At 40.7% G+C, this 16536-nt stretch overlaps 1 protein-coding gene across 6 annotated transcripts in view; it reads right to left on the bottom strand.

Annotated features, from left to right (window-relative positions):
• Nucleotides 1-16322, bottom strand: part of SYTL5 (synaptotagmin like 5) — a 79899-nt gene extending 63577 nt beyond the window's left edge. For 2 of the 6 annotated variants that reach the window (XM_030282602.4, XM_072934994.1), the window contains exon 1: nt 15614-16318. The gene's annotated coding sequence lies outside the window, so the exon portion shown is untranslated. Of the gene's footprint in view, nt 1-15613 lie in introns of all 6 variants that reach the window. The other 4 variants (XM_030282590.4, XM_030282617.4, XM_004174940.6 and 1 more) reach the window with 4 other exon arrangements.
• Between the last annotated feature and the right edge of the window lie 214 nt (nt 16323-16536).

The raw sequence follows: 16536 nt of genomic DNA, 5'->3' as shown, positions 1-16536 counted from the left end.
TTATCTACCCTTTGGCTGTGATCTGCCAAAGCAATTCCATAATATAATAGTAGTGGGTGCTGTACAAACAGCAGGGAGATACAGAAGCTCTCAAGAAGCAGCTCCTCCTCCAGCACAGACCTTTAATCATGTCTCTTCACTACAGGTTCCCTTTGTTGCCATACCATACATGCCATAAACATCTCCCTCTTTCCAGCTAGATGTGTAATTCCAGTGGCACCAGAAGCAAAAGAGTTCAAGAACCTGGAAGTGAACTTCCAGACTGTCTGCCCATCCTAGGGTTACTTGTCCAAATTTCCAGAAGAACAGGTACTGGGCACAGACAACATGCATGGGTCACAAGCTTTTAGATTAAATGGGAAAAGAGAAATTATTCAGGAGAAAGACTGCACAGAGGTGCATTCACAGGGTATTAATCACAACTTGACCTTTCTGCAGCATCTTTCTGCCTCCTTTTGGCCAAGATTTACTGCAGCTCTCTGCATAATAAGTGTTTCAGCCTTTTAATTGCATTTGCAATACAGACAGCTTATGCCACTTGAAATTCTACCAAAATTCATCATTATGTGAGGGTCAGACTACTCAGTGGTCACGTTTTGAGACAGAAAGCACAGTGGATGGACCCTTCCAGTAGAAAATCTAGAAAAATCTTGCAGAGCAGAACAAGTTCTCTGAGATGGTCAGTGTGCACAGAGAAGGCAATCAAAGTCTGCCAGCCCAGAAGGGATGGTGGCCCTATGTCCTCACCTGGAAAAAACACCTCTAGGATGGCTGGGACACAGTCAGGGGCTGCTAATAGTGGGGTCTCTTACCACTGGTGCTGCCTCTTGCTACCCCACAGCAGTCATCCCATCACCACTTGACTGTAATGCCAACTTCCTCATTTACCAGTACAGGTTTTAAGCCAAGGATATATTTATGGAAGCCTGGTTAATAATTTTCAGTGTGAATAGGGCTACATTTTTTTCCAGTGATCCAATGCTAGATACCCATGTTCCACAGCTGAGCATTTCTCCTGACATATCATGTGCAGCAGTTATAGTTTAATAGATGCCTTCAGGGAGTGCATAGGAGTGATAAGGACACAAGTTTTAGCTTGGGACTTTTGAAAGGTTAGTAAGATTTATCTATTCAATCACTGACTCATTCAGAGCAGAGACTTGGGGTAGGTTTTGTTATTTTCCCAGTCAGTGTACCAGCTTGCTGTTGCACACAGCTCATGCTCTCAGAATAGTAGGGATTCCTCTCAAAAGATTCCTAAATGCAATTTATCAGGGGCAGATTACCTTGTATTCCAAGATACTCTGGTAAAAAAAACCTCCTTACGTGATAGAGATGGTTAAAGAAGATAAAAAAGACTGACTTTTTGGTGATTTATTCCATAATAGATCAAGTGATCTTTCCAGTCTGTTGGTTTTGAAACACCACTCCCCAGTGGATACTGCCCTGTGCTCCTACAAGTAGCTTTTTGGGGACAGACAATCATTTGGGTCCCTTCAGAGACTGAAGGGAAAGAACCTGCCAGGACTACAAATCAGCTATTTTTATGACAGAAGAATAAACCTCCCCAGTTTTAAAAAAGCCCATGGTTTTGACTCTATCTACATCTTTAGTCTTTCCTCTATGATTACTGCAAACCAGCAAGTTCAAACACACTTTTCCTCTTTAATTTAAAGTCCCTAAAGGAACATTTCCAGAAACCAGAGTAAATAAGCACAAACAAAAAAGACATTTTAACAAAAACACTTCCTGATCATCCTAAGTGAACAGTCTCTAGCAACTCTTACCTTTACCATTTGTGAATAACAGTAATATTCCAACTCTCAGCAATTAAGTTTGTGTGTGTGTGTGTGTGTGGCACAATGCCTCTAAGCAATTGTTGGTCTATTGAGAATTATTTTCTTGGAATTCTTCAGAAAACAAAATGAAAAAAACAAGACCTAATAAGGTCTTAGGTACAGGTTTTGGTACTACATCAGGCTTTCAGCTGTTTAACATCTTAAAAATGTGTCAATTTTTATTCAGCTCACTTGAAAAAGAATTTTTAAACACACAATGACAAATCCTGTTTTCCACAGGATTTCTGTTCCATTCAACAGTCAAGAAAGATAATGGCAAGGCAGCTGCCCAAAATTTCTTCCAAGTTCCACCATTCAGCATAAAGCACAATGTCTCTTTAGTGGAGCTTCTACATCTTATTTATACACATGTATCCATGTGTAGAAACACTGATCTTTATATAAAAATTTTGACATTTTTTATTTAGTAACAAAAATCCTACAGGTTAATAGCAGGATAGGAAGGGAAACACGTTGGTAATCAAAATATCTTAATGTCTGGACACTCCAGTTACAAACAGTCTGATTTTTCAAGTGTACAGTGTATCCATAATCCCACATTATTTTCAAGAAGCTCATGGATACACAGCAGTTTGAGTGTCATGCCCTGAAATACAAAATTCTTCACCTTGTTATAGGGAACAGAAATCCTTCACTCCTCTTCTTCCTCCCTTTCTTCTTCCCTCCAAAAAGCTACAGAACCTATTTTTAAAGGGGGAACCTCCCCATATTTATTTTTTACATATTTTTAAATATATGCACACTACTGCAGAAATGTAGTGCAATGACTGTGTTTAATAAAAAAGTAATTGTGAACAGGAAAACTGATCAACTGGAAAACCAGTTACAAGTAATAAGATTTAATTTCCATATTCCTATTTAACAAAACATCTAAAATCAACTGGAATTCTGAAACTCTTCTCTACAGTATTCATTTACAAGCATCAGCACTATTCTAAACATAATAATTCCCACACAGAAGATTAGTAAGAGACACTGAGAAAGTCTGTCATGGAAGCTAAATGTCTTTTCCAGCTGTGAGACAGTATCTTCTTAGAAGAAACTACAGGATTTATATTTCTATAGCTTTTTCTCATGTAAGATTTTAAAAAGATGCAAAAATGAAACAAAAATGCTGAAGTCAGAGAATGATATTAGGGCTGTATAATGCACAAGGAGAAGCAGTAAAATCCAGGAAAAGCCTACATTACAAACTGCTGTTCAAAAGCTGAAAATATAACAAGCTAAACATAACTAACATAGTTTCATATTTGCCACACATGATTTATTGAATGAGAAACACAGCCTTGTAAAGAACACACCTCAGGCTATTAAAAGCATGTTGAAAGAATAAAATATCCTCCTCCAATGTGAGGGGATTGTACTTGGAAAGAGATCATTGAAATTTCTCAACCACTTCATATTTACCCCAAAAACCCACAGACCAAACCCAAAACAAGAGAGGCTAACCTGATCCCTTTATCAACCTGCAGTCTCTCTGTTGAAAATTATATATGAAGATAACATTGTCTTCAGTACTTTAATCTGTTACTGAGAAAACTGCAAGATATTTTTGAAACAATAGATCACCCTTAGAAAGGGCAGTTACTTCTCTTAAATAATGAGTCCTACAAACTCCAAGCCACATTTTAACAAATGTATTCAGATTCTCAGCCTCTCCCTCCACTCCTTCATCTCTTATATTTATAAACAAACTACCTGCAGCATTACTGCACAGCCTCTTAAAAAGAGAAGCACAATTCAGGATGGCAGACAGAAGAACTTTCTGGTTGAGCTCAGCATTGTTCAGCAGCCTGTTTGATGGCAGAACTCTGCAGTGCAGCTGTGCCAGCCCATAGGTCAAACACAGCATGAACCCCAGCACTCACAGGGAGACCACAGGATGCTGAGCTGTTTGCACACAGCATCCTCAACAAGGTCTCCTGCCACAGGGACACATGTGGTGCTCAAGCAGGGAGCACCACTCCATTAACAACAACAACAGTTTCAGCTTTCCTTGAATTAAATTAGAGCTTGAGTGCTTTGTTTTGGTGCATAGTGAGGGAAAGGGGTTGCAGGTTGAATTGTGCTTTTCTACTGAAAGGATCAACTTTTAGATAATTGTATTTTCTAACCAAGACATTATCAACTTTAATACCTTCTGGTAATGTTACTCAATGGATTTGGCAAACTGATAAACAGACACACTATAGAAATACTTCATTTCTCAACATTCTATTCTTCCTTTCTCAAGAGGAATTTTACCATCAGAGACACAGAGCTGTCAAATCTCATCTCTAAGATTCTCTCAACTCCCACCTTAAGCTCCTTTATTGCTCAGTTTCCCCCACAGCAACCCAAATGTTTTTCCCCAGTTGTGAACAAACACATCTGGTCAGCTCACCACACATCTGTCAGATAAGATAAGAGGAGGATAAAATCTGCTTTGCAGAACCACACCTGAACATCTCTCCTGGGAGCTCACCCATGAGCCCAGTTCCCAGGTGCAGTTTCCCTGTGCAGATCCAACCCTTCCAAATAACCCATCCCACAGCTCGGGTCAGGGGTGTTTCCATGACACAGCAAGGGATACAAGTCTGCACATCAGAGGAAGAGAAACAAGAGATTTGGAAATGGTGTGGGCCAAGGATAACTTGCCCATGTATGAACAAAATCTGATTTGCCAGATCTGAATCTCCCTGGGATTCTTGGCAAATAAAGGAGAGACTGTCTCTGTCTAATCACTGAGGAGCTGTATGGGAGATGATCTCACATGTGGGATGTTCTCCTCAATTGTTTGTGAAGTGAGTAAGCCAGGACACTCAAAAAATATTCTGTTTAAATAAAAAAATAAAAAGCTTTATTACTTATACACATTCCAAATGTTTGGGAACAGGGCTGTCCTACCCATGAAGGCAAAAGGAGAGGCACAATTAGATTTCCAGGTCTCTTAGGTGTGGACTAAAACTGGTTTAATAAATAAATTCATTGCCTCTAGATATACTAAATGCAGGCCTTATTGCTGTTACAAACAGTTGACAAGAAGATTACTCATGACCTGCTGAGGAGACAAAGGAAAGATCTGGTTGAATATGAAATGTATGAATGCTTTTAGATACTGGAAAATTCCCTCCAGCCTGCTGAAGGAAGATTAGCTGACCACTTTAACTAAGATTACTCAGACTTCTAATTTCCCTGCTGCCACAGAATTGGGTAAGAAGGATTTAGACTGTCAGATTCGACAAAATTCTGGGGAATACACAATATTTCATTTCATAAGTGCTTATATATATAATACCCCTTGAAACTATTCTCAAAATCCATGTACCAATTTATCTGCTCTGACATCTTTCTCGTATTGAGCTCTGAAATTTTCATCAGCTTTTCTCACATTCACTTCTGCTGTAGTAGCAAGCAAAGCTCACTACAATTCATATAAAGGCATTTAAAAGCAAATTTAGTACTATTTGACTCTCTTCAACTCTTTAGCTGGATTGTGTCTCCCCACAATGTATTACAGAGATTTCTAAAATAAAAGCTCGATCTATACAAGTAATTTTCATGTATGGTATTATAAAACCTCCAAATTCTTGAGATGTCTCTTGAATGCTTTTGTTCTGGGATATTTTGCCATGCAAATTATCAATTCACCTCTGCTCATGAGAACTCCTAAACCCATGCAAAAATATGGAAAGGGATAATCCTCCAAGAGGAGCAGCAGGCAAAGAAGAAACACAAGTTTACCACAGCAAATCTCTCAATTTCTCTCTGCTTCAGCTTGCAGCCAGCACAGAGAATCCCATCTCCTGGTCCAGGAGATAATGCCAAGGAAAAACACATCAAGAGCCACAAGGGTTACTGGTAATATGGGCATACCAGACATTACACTAAAATGCACACATTATATCAAATTATTAAAATTCTCTTTTTATTTTCTGTGGCAAATAGGATCCCTCCTTTTCTGCCTGGCAAATAACACAGGTGGGCCAGGAAGCCTCTCCAGTAAAAACTAACAGATTTTTTTTTTTTATCCATTATAAAAGATCAATTTCCTAATAACTCTGTTACCTACCAAAAATTAGGTGTTTTGCAATATTCACATTGATGCTTAGGGGCATATTCTAGATGAACATTCTGAACAGAGCATGGGAATAAACCCACCACATTGCTTTACCTTGTCATAGGTGTACACCATTTCCATTTTCACAAATTCATACACAAGTCTTAGGACAGGGACTTCAGACTTAAAAGGATAGGAAACATTTCCTATCAGGGAACATTTTTTTGCAGATGCTGCTAAAATTTGTCTGGTTAAAACTATATTTTAAACTTGTGGAGGAAAGCATAGCTCATACAAGTTCAATAAGTCTTGCAAAAGCTACCAAGTACGTGAAAACTTCACAATGGTCAATTTTGGGAAATTTTGGAAGAATGTGAAGGAAAAAAAAAAAACAAAAATAAACCAAAACCAACCATAAGCACAAAATAAAATAAATACAAAATGAAAAATATAGTGTGTGCAAGAGGTATTGGGCAACCTGATCTATAAGACTTGCTGGTTATGCCAGTTCCAGTGCAGCCAAGAGTCAATTCCATCTGTTCTCACTCTGAACAGAAGGGAGGTTCTTTCAAGACTTCCATAACCATCTTTGTCCTTCTGTAACCATCTATATCCTTCTATAACCATCCCTTTGTCATCCCTAAAGAAATTAAAATTTTTGGGACAGCTGAGACTATTTGCTCAGTTAGAAGAAGGAACGCTACACACCAAAACAATTCCTTTGATGACTTTCTCATCTAAACCAATACTATAAATGGTGCAAAAGTTAATTAAACTGCAGATTGAGAGAATAAGGCACTGAAAGCTAAGACTAATACCCTGGGGCATCAGTATAGAAACAACTCAGTTTGGGAGGTTTCTCAGAATTTAGAAAGAGGGCTTTGATTTTTAGACTATCAGGACTATTAATTGCAACAATCCAGACACAAATTTAAACTAAGGAAGCACAAGGACACCAGTTTCATTTGAGTTTGGATTTATGGACAATTGTGGGGAGGAGAAAAAAGTATTCCTTGGTCCTTTACTTTGGTACTTTCTGGCATAATGTAAATTCTCTTATGTTTTGGTCTCAGAGAGCAAGAAAAACTTCACTAGCACAGGTCATGAAACATCACTGTAATGTATCACAGTTAATGGTCGTGAGCCTTAAACAGAGTTTTGCTGTTTTCCACTTGGCTAACTTCCCTCCCTTTTTTTTTTTTCCTCCATTTTTTCACAGCTTCTCTCACCCTTACCCTACTTGAGGTCCCTAGACACATAAATAATTAAAGTTATTTAATGTGGGGAAGGTGTAGCAGTATTCTGGCAAGGTTGTCATTCTGTCTTTAGTGCTCCACAGGAATAAAGGATTGAAGAGCAATTCTACCAGGGGTTGGAAAAGGGACTCTGAGGGTGAAATAATTAGACCTGTGAAAAACGATCTGGTTTTGCTAGAGCTCAAAGCTATTATTTCCTTTGTGTTTCAGCCATCGTGACTGCAGCAACCATTGTTCACACTCACTCTAGACCAAAACCTACTCAAGCCAATTCAGTTTAGATGTTTTTCCAATGCAGGACTGCCACAAACCTTGGAAAGCCTAATTTGATTGTCAAGATTGACATTAAAATCTGTCCCCATGAACATGCACATCTCAGTTTTGGGTTTTCATTAAAGATTGCGAACTACCAGCCTCCAGCAGACCTCCAGATGGGCAGAGGTTCCCACATATAAACTGAGTGTCCACATGTGAGGGAATGAATCATTTAAATTTGTGTCTGGAAGGACACTAAAAGGACTCTCCCCATCCATTGTGCCAGATAGAATTGTCCACGAGAACGAAGTTTGAACTGCTTTAAATACAGATTCAAACCTGTAATATAAACTGATACTGCTCTGCTGAAGAAATTGAATTGTCATTATATTGTTCAGTTGGCTTCAGCTCCATTTTTAGTTTCCCTCAAACCCAACACTTTTAATGCAATGTTGTGTTACAGCTGTTGGAGAAAAACCAAATGGTCTCAGGTAGCCAGGGCACTGCAGCAAAACCAACACAGCTCCTGAGTACATTAAAGCATCCTCTTCTTCTGGTAGGATCATTGGACACATTTTCATCCAAAATGCACAATTTGTAGAATTTATATTTATTTCTCAAGTACCACACAGCATTTCATTATGACACCATCATGACCATGCTGACCTTCTATTTACACTTCATTTTATGCCAGGGCTTCACAGCACAATGGGAGAAGTCAACCTCTGCTGCTGAGGATTATATACTTCAGTGCACAAAACCCACAGATGGAAAGCCAAAATTATGCTGTACCATACTGTTTATCAAATCAACATCCTCAGATTCTATCAGGTATTAGCTGGAGATGCAGAAGTAATAAGCTGGGTGGATCAATGCCATGGAATTCCTTAAATAACAACAGAAAAGTGGTAATGTATTAATAGTCAATTAATATGGTCATAGTCTCTTAATTTAAGGATGTAGACATTTTATAGTACAAAAAATAATTACATTTGGCTAATCCAAAAACATTTGCTTGACTTGTGACTGATCAATTGAAAGAATCTCATTTTTAGATTGCTGTGCAGTTGGCCTATTTTATTTTTGCACTATCCATAGGCACTGGTAAAAAAAAAATACATCAAACCACAGGGAATACATTTCAATATTAGAGGTATTTTCCCCTATTATTTTTAGGTACTCTTCCAAAAGTGCAAGTCTCTGTCCATGCTTTTAAAATGAACCACAAACTGATCAGGTATACAAGGTCCTTCAAAAGTCAACAGAAACCCACTGGGAGGAAAAGAAACTCTTTCTAAACCACAAACACAGGTTGCTAACTGTCACTGGCCTCCTGTTTATTCTTGTTACTGGTTATTTTTTTATTAGAATTACTGATTAAACAAAAGACAACCTGAAACAAAAATCTTGCATTCCTGGATGTGTGAGGCTGCCACATGATGGTACATTATTCTATCCCTCTTGCCATTCCTCTGTTCCTTGAATGTCAAAGTGAAAACCTCCAACCCTGGTCTCATTCCCTTCCCATTAATAAAAGCCAGAATTTCAAAAGGGGCTTTTTTGAAAATGCTAAAAATAAACTCAGTTTGAAAAAAAATGCAAGTTTATACATGAGGTGGGGTCTACTGCCAAGGAGAATCAGTAGAATCATATCAAATCAGAAGTGTATCAAAAAAGACTTGGAGTACTTTTAGCTTTTTGAGCCTTGGGCAATCAAAACCACATGTGTTACACACAGCATGTGCAATAAACTATTCCCCCATAACCCCCTTTTGCAACTGAAGTGCCCTAATTTTTGCTGAACTCATGGGGTTTTCATAGTTGAGATCAGCTGTTTGTGTGCTAGTGATACACACTGACACACTGCAAGCAAACTTGCAATCATCCATGACATGTTGTCTGATGGCTGGTTTTGGTATCCAATCAAATATGATATTGCACAGATTTCAAGTTCAGAAACAGTTATTGATGTTTAAACATTACTTTTTCAAGAAGAAAGGTGATAAGAAAAAAGCATTATTTGTGATATTGCTATGCATTTTTAGATGGCCCACTACAGACATAATGAGCCTCTGAATCAATCTACAGTGTGTTTAAAATTAATTTAATGAAATTATTCTGTCTTTAGTAACAGAACTAGCTCAGAGCAATCCCATCAAAAGCCAAGATGTGAATGAGTGCAAGGTTCAGTACTGAAATCCAGAAACTTCATAATCTCATCAAGCACAAGAATGGCACAGAAGACAGAGTGCATTGTTCAAAGAGAGGAATTTTACAGGTATCAATGGTCCAAGTCTTCAGCAAGCCTGACACTGAATTCTTAACTGCTTTTATTCCCAAATACAGTCTTTTCATATTTGGAAACATGGTGTGGCAAACGTTAAAAAGTTTTCACAAAATGAATCAGAAGTGAGCTCATTATCTCAATTCAAATACAAGGACTATAACATTAATTATTTAGACACTTAATTGAGAATGTGCACTTTCAAAACTAGCCTACCACAAATCATGTTGATGTGTTTCTGCTTCCTTCCACAATAAAAGTGAAATGTCACAGGCAAGGTCATGGCTTAGAGTGATTTCATGGCAAACAGCAAATTCCTGCAAAGTTGGAGGTTGTCTCAAAAAAGGTTTCTGAGAAAAAAACTTGATCAGGAGGGCCTTGTACTTTATCATGGATGATACTGTTTAAACAATTTCATTACAGATTCTCACAATCATAACCAAAACAAACCCCTGCCAAAATTCAGGAAAAAGAGGAAATCCAAAAGAATATTATTTCTAGTGCCCAATGCTCCCCCAGATAAGGGGTTAAATGAATAAACTCCATTCAGGTTCTGCATCTAGGAAGGCCAAAGCCAAAGAAGCACTCCCTAATGGCAGCACAGGGTTTACAAACACACCACAGCACACAGAAATTCCTGTCCCTCTTCCAGGGCACTCCTCACTTACCCCTCACCAGCCAGGTGACACTTGTGTTTGCACAGGTTTCTCAAACTTCTCCACCTTTCCTTGCTGCCATAATTCCCCAGCAGAGGCAAAATACCAAGGAGGTACAACCTTCTCCCTTATTCATTTTCAGTCTTACCTAATAAATCATTAATTCTTCAGTGCATTAATCACTGTTCTCCTCCTTACTGCTTCCTACTCATCCATATTGTTCTGACAGTGAGGGTTTCAAAGCTAGACAGAGTTAAGAACTACATTCCCATTAAAAACTCGTTATTTTTTCCCCTCTAAAACTTCACATTGGTAACAACAATAGAGAGCTCTAATCTGGATAAAGATGCCAACAGTTAAGAAACATCTTCACTACTGTAGCTTCTGAATTTTAAAATATTTAAGAGGTTTAAAATGCATCTGTTGAAAAAAAAGGAATACAAATTCTCCTTGAGAACAAATATACTTGCACTTCCACTCCAGAGCATGACTAGAATCAAGGAAGCTGTTTTAGAGTTGGCAACTATGAAAAATGTTACAGAAAAAACAGCTAGTTTAGAAAACACTGTTAGGAAAAGTGGCTTCTTCAATGCAACATTTCCATACAGACAGCTGTGTTGCTCTTTTTTTTTTTTTTTTTTTTTTTCACTATTAATATTCAGGGCAAAACTCAAATATGTTTGAAACCTACAGGTTTCAAGAACACACACTTTCCTCATATTTTAGTCTTCTGGATTAGTTTAGACAGGATTAAGACTCTCCACTCCCCACACAAATCTCATGTTCTTGGTTGTTGATAACATATACGGCTGTTGATGTTAACACACTCCATGATGCAGTTATGCCATTGCTGCACTAATGCCTACAGTGAATGGATGCTAATTCCTAGACCATATATTTATTTAATTGAATATTTTTTTTAACTGAAGCCTTCAACTGAATATTTATTTATTGAGGCCTTCCAAATTTGCATGTGTATATAAACACCTGTGAATCTGGCATTGTTAGCCTACTTATTTTCTTAATATTGTGAGAATGGGAATTTGGATCCTTATTTCCTCCATTTTTCTCTTCCCTGACTCACCAGGCATCAGGGATTTAGTGCAAAGTTTCAGGAAAATGAATGAGGTTTTAGAACCAATAATAAGTAGAACTCTTACTGAGACTGAGCTTCTCTTGAGCTCTGCAATGGCTGCAGAAGTAAGGAGGCAAGCTCAGATTCAAAGCACATAAAACTGCTCAAAAAGCCATCAGCTGTGTCATGCAGTAACTGCAAATGAAAAATATAATCTCCAAGTGTTTGCTTTCAAGCACTACTTTTTCTCAGATATTCAATAGCAGAATCCTTGGAAACAACGTTCCTGTGCTCATGGACATTTGCTCCCATATTATTCAGGTAACACTTGCAACTTTTTTATCATACACATTAAAAAATCCCAAACCCAAACATCTCCTCCGAGCTCCAGTCCTGTTCAAGCCCTAGAAACACATTGGTACTGTACACAATTCTTCCATTGTCTCCACCTCTGTATATATTTTATAAATTATATAAAACCTTGGAGACCCTCATCCTGTGAACATGTTTTTCTCCCACCTGTGGATGTGCTGCTACTTACACAGCTTGCCAGGCACAGCTTGTACAGGTGAAAGGTGGCAGGTGAAAGGTGCAGAGTGATCTGAAAATCACTGGAGCCCCAGGTCAGCCCCACACAGAATGAAACCACTCCTAAAAAGCACAGGTTGTGGTGAAAGATAGCCTCTTACACAAAAAAAAAAAAAAGGGAAAAAAGTTTTATGTCCACAGTGAGGGATGCCTCAGGTAATTTAAGTATTCCAGAAGCACATTAAAGTCAAGGTGCAGAGCAACTCCCTTCCAAGTAAATAAAATGCTTATTTAAGAAGCTTCCTGTTAATACTCGTTTGTGGAATACAGTTCAAACCACAATGGAATTTTGTTTCATTTCTGATTCCATTTCTGTTTCTAAGCAATACAAAAAGCATACCCAGGGAAAAGTTATGAAGCAAATAAAAAGGTCCAGATTAGAGTAATTTAATATAGAAATTTCAGTGCAGGCAGAGAAAGATTTAAAGAAAAAAACCAACCATACAAATTCAGTTCCCAAGCAACTGATTCTGTGCTGAAGCCATGCTCCAGCACATGGAAAGCCCCACAAAACCAGGAGACACAGTCACACCTAGGACAGACTAAGCCACAAGCTTAAAACAGATTTTTTTTTTTTTTTTTTTTTTTTAACAACAGACCCAGGGTGTTTGGAGCAGAAAGAATGCAGAAAGGTACATTGCTATATATTGTATATATACATTTATGCATTCCTTCAAAGAGTTGAGAAATGTTACTGTGAAATTCAAAGAAATATACACATAAGGGCTGTGCCTACCAAAAAACTACACCCTACCTACAACCCTTAGAACAAAATCCAGGCTGGTCTTCAAGGTCTGTTCTTCCCACTGTGCTTGCCTATTCTGCTTTCCTGTTTCCAGGCTCTGGGTGAAGAGCCCCACGAATGTGCTCATCCCTGCTATGAACGAAGTTTGATTAGAAGGCAGGGTAAATGTAGGCAAGGCAAAGAGCAATAAAACACTGGGAAACAGTGCTCAGTCACAACACAGTCCTGCACTGCAGATGTCTTCAGCCATCATCCTAGCAAACAGATTCCCTTCCTCCCTCCGCCCCACAAGACCAAATGTCTCACTAAGAGATGGTAGTTAATCACCAGATATGAAATTTATCTCTCTTGATAAGGAGACTTTGAACATTATGTAATATGAACATGTTTTGCAGACAGGCAAATGACTGGGTGACTACACCATCACACTGAAAATTGTTTAGTAAGATCCTTCCTGCCTACTGTCTTTCCACTGTAAAAAGTACAGCTACAACCCAATATTAACATGGAATTTTGGTTAAATAAGCATTTCTTCATCCCTAAAGAACTTGAGATTTCAACTACCATGAAATCTAAAAAAGTCAAACATGCTACTAAATATTTCTTAAGGGCAAACATAGTGTTGAAGGCTGCTTAGAAATGTTAACATGTTAAATAACTTCCAGTGTTTAAACACTTTGATAGTGTCTGGAAATTGTACCCACACATGAGCCTTACAAACCACATTCCTCAAACCTTACTTAGATCTGTCTGGTCTTCCATAATTGCTTAGCTGGAAAACAAAAACAAAAAACATTGAGACCCCTGGATCTAATTTCACTTGGGGAATAATTTATATTAAAGAGACACAGAAAAACATATAGGGAAAATCTAACCATTGATGTCACAGAAACACAGATGGCTTGGGTCGAAAGGGACCTAAAAGTTCATCCAGTTCCATCCCACCTGCCACAGGCAGATACAGCTTCCACTGGATCAGGTCACTCAAAGCCCCACCGAACATAGTCTTCAAGACTTGCAGGAATGGGTCATTCACAGTTTCTCTGGCAATCTGCTCCAGTATCTCACCAACTTTATGGTGAAGAATTTCTTCCTAATATTCAGTCTAAATCAACTCTCTTTCAGCTTAAAGGCATTACCCCTTGTCCTGTCACTATATACCCTTTTCAGAAGTCCCTTCCAGCTTCCTTGTAGCCCCCTTTAGGTACTGAAAGGTGCTACAAGGTCCCCCCAGAGCCTTCTCCAGGCTCAACAGCCTCAACCCTCTCCTCCTGCCCTCACATCAGAGGTGATCCAACCCCTGATTATCTTTGTGTTCTCCTCTGAACTCTCTCCAGCAGGTCCACATTGTTCCCATGTTGGAGGCCCCAGAGCTGGATGCAGCACTGCAGGTGGGGTCCCACCAGAGCAGAGGGGCAAAATCCCATCCCCAGACCTGCTACCCACACTGCTGCTGGTGGAGCCCAGGACATGTTTGGCTTTGTGGGATGCAAGGGCACATGGCCAGGTCACACTGAGCTTGTCATCCATCAACACCCTCAAGTTCCCCTCAGGGCTGCTGGCAGTATTATTGAGCCCTTTTACATCAAGGAAGTTGGGAAGTAAAGGAATCACAGAGGGTGTGCTCTTGGAGCTGATGGAGTTTTTCCTGATTACATGGCAACAAGGGCTCTTTATGATAACTCATTCTAGCTGCCCCTACATATAGCCCATAAGATTTCCCCATACTAAGTCTTGCTAGAAATAAACTTGCCTTTAGAAAAACCATCCCTGATTTAGTTTCTTTAGAGATGAAAACTTGTAAGAACTTATTAGTGTAATGAATGCTTTTATTTTAAAAAAAATCTCCCTCTCTGTCAGTCCTAAGATGTTCACATTTCCAGCACTGGCTGTTCTTAAACCCATTTTTTCTTCAGTAAGGAGGCCATTCCTCACCTCAACCTTTTTTAGGCAAGAATCCAAATACTTCTTCTTCCTTTTGGATCCACCAAAAACAACATATGCTCCAAGCATCTCTACTGCAAGGGTCTTTAAAAGGCTTAATGGGCTGCACCTTGAACAAATCTCCCAGCTGAAATGCACACAGCAAAACAGTAACGCTTGTGCACTTCAGGAGTAATTGTCCCACCTTCTCTTCTGTCGTCTCAAATTCATTGAAAGGGCTATTTCTCTGGCAGTCACATTAAGTGTTTCCTGCCAAGGCTTTCCAAAAGTCACTAACTCTGGGGTGCAGAATCCGTTACTATTCCAGTGCTATGACTCCACACTTGGAATACTGAAATGAGTGGTGATTAGCTGCATTTAGTAGCCATCAAGTATCCAAAACTACTGTGCAATTGGTTCTCAGCCTCCATCATTTTTTCATTTATTTCTATAGCCATAAAATAAAATTGAAGTTACACATTATTGTATTTATGAACAAGTGACTGTACTTTTTAAAGGAAGAAAAATATAGACAGCACACGGCAAGAGCCGATCTTCACCTGGGCGCCACAGAGCCGCTCACCTGCGAGCCCGTCCTTTATCATCCCTCCCACGGCACAGCAACCCCAGACGGCATCACTGAGGGGCAAGATCCGCCACCTGGGATTTTCACACTAACACATTGTAGAAAGCACTGTTAAAAAATAAACCCCCAACCAAATATGCAGCCATCTCCTATCAGGTTATTAACACCAAAGCTCCCGGTCTCCGCGGGGGGAGCCGAGCCAGCGCAGCCCCAGTGCCGGCGGGAGGGTCCCCGTGCCGCAGGCTGCTTCCTCGGCTTCTGCTCTCGGAGTGAAGAAAAGATGAAAAAAGAGAGCTAAACAAAAACACGCCCCTTAAACCAGTTGCTAATAAGAATGAAGGACTCACCAGGAACCTCGGCAGGAGAGGAAAATCACGTACAAGCAGCACCATCGCTGCTGCCGCCAGCTCGGCAGCCCGGTGGGGCTGGGCGGTGAAGTCCCTCTCCCGCGGGCACGGAGCGTGGAGAGCCCCGCACTCCAACGGGACACGAAGTGGGCTCTCAGCGTCCCCGCAGGTGCAGCCCCGACACAGCCAGGCTGTCACCTCCCCCCGGGGCTCCCGGGCTGGCTCCGGCCGGGAGCGGAGCCGCCTCCGCCGCGTCCCCCCGCACCTCTCCCCTCCTGCGGCCGCGCTCCCGCAGCGCCTCTCGCCGGCTGGGAGCCGGGCCGGGATGCGGGAGCAGGACCGGGATGCGGGAGCAGGACCGGGATGCGGGAGCCGGGCCGGGATGCGGGAGCCGGGCCGGGATGCGGGAGTAGGACCGGGATGCGGGAGTCGGGGCCGCCGTCCCGACCTGCCGGGAGCGGGGCGGAGCAGCCGGCGGAGCGGGGCCGGGCGGGAGCGCCTCCGCAGCGCACCTCTCCTCCCTTCTCCTCCCTTCTCCTCCCTTCTCCTCCTTCTCGCCTCTCCTCCCGCTCCCCGTCCCCTCCTTCTCCTCTCCCTTCCCGCCGTCCCACGCAGGGGGCACAGTGCGGACCCAGGTCACCTCACCGCATCTTTCCGACCCGGTTGGGAAGGGCGCGGATCCCGTCAGGATCATCTCCTAGTTTTCAGCGCTCCTGGCAGCTCAGAGGGGCGATTCTGTGATTTCTCAGGGTGTGTTAGGAAAGGGAATAAAAACAGTATTTGTTTTACAGTTTTACGGGTTTTCAACTTTTGTTAAACAGGTGTATCTGCGCCAGGTGAAGGAAGTGTCCAAAAGGTAAAATTTTATTTCAGAGGATAATAAAAGGCACTTGTCATAGCTGTCCTTACACCCATGGGCAGCA

The sequence above is a fragment of the Taeniopygia guttata genome, chromosome 1 (genome assembly GCF_048771995.1).
Source record: "Taeniopygia guttata chromosome 1, bTaeGut7.mat, whole genome shotgun sequence".
Lineage (NCBI taxonomy): Eukaryota > Metazoa > Chordata > Aves > Passeriformes > Estrildidae > Taeniopygia > Taeniopygia guttata.
This window is presented reverse-complemented; position numbering and strand designations above follow the sequence as displayed.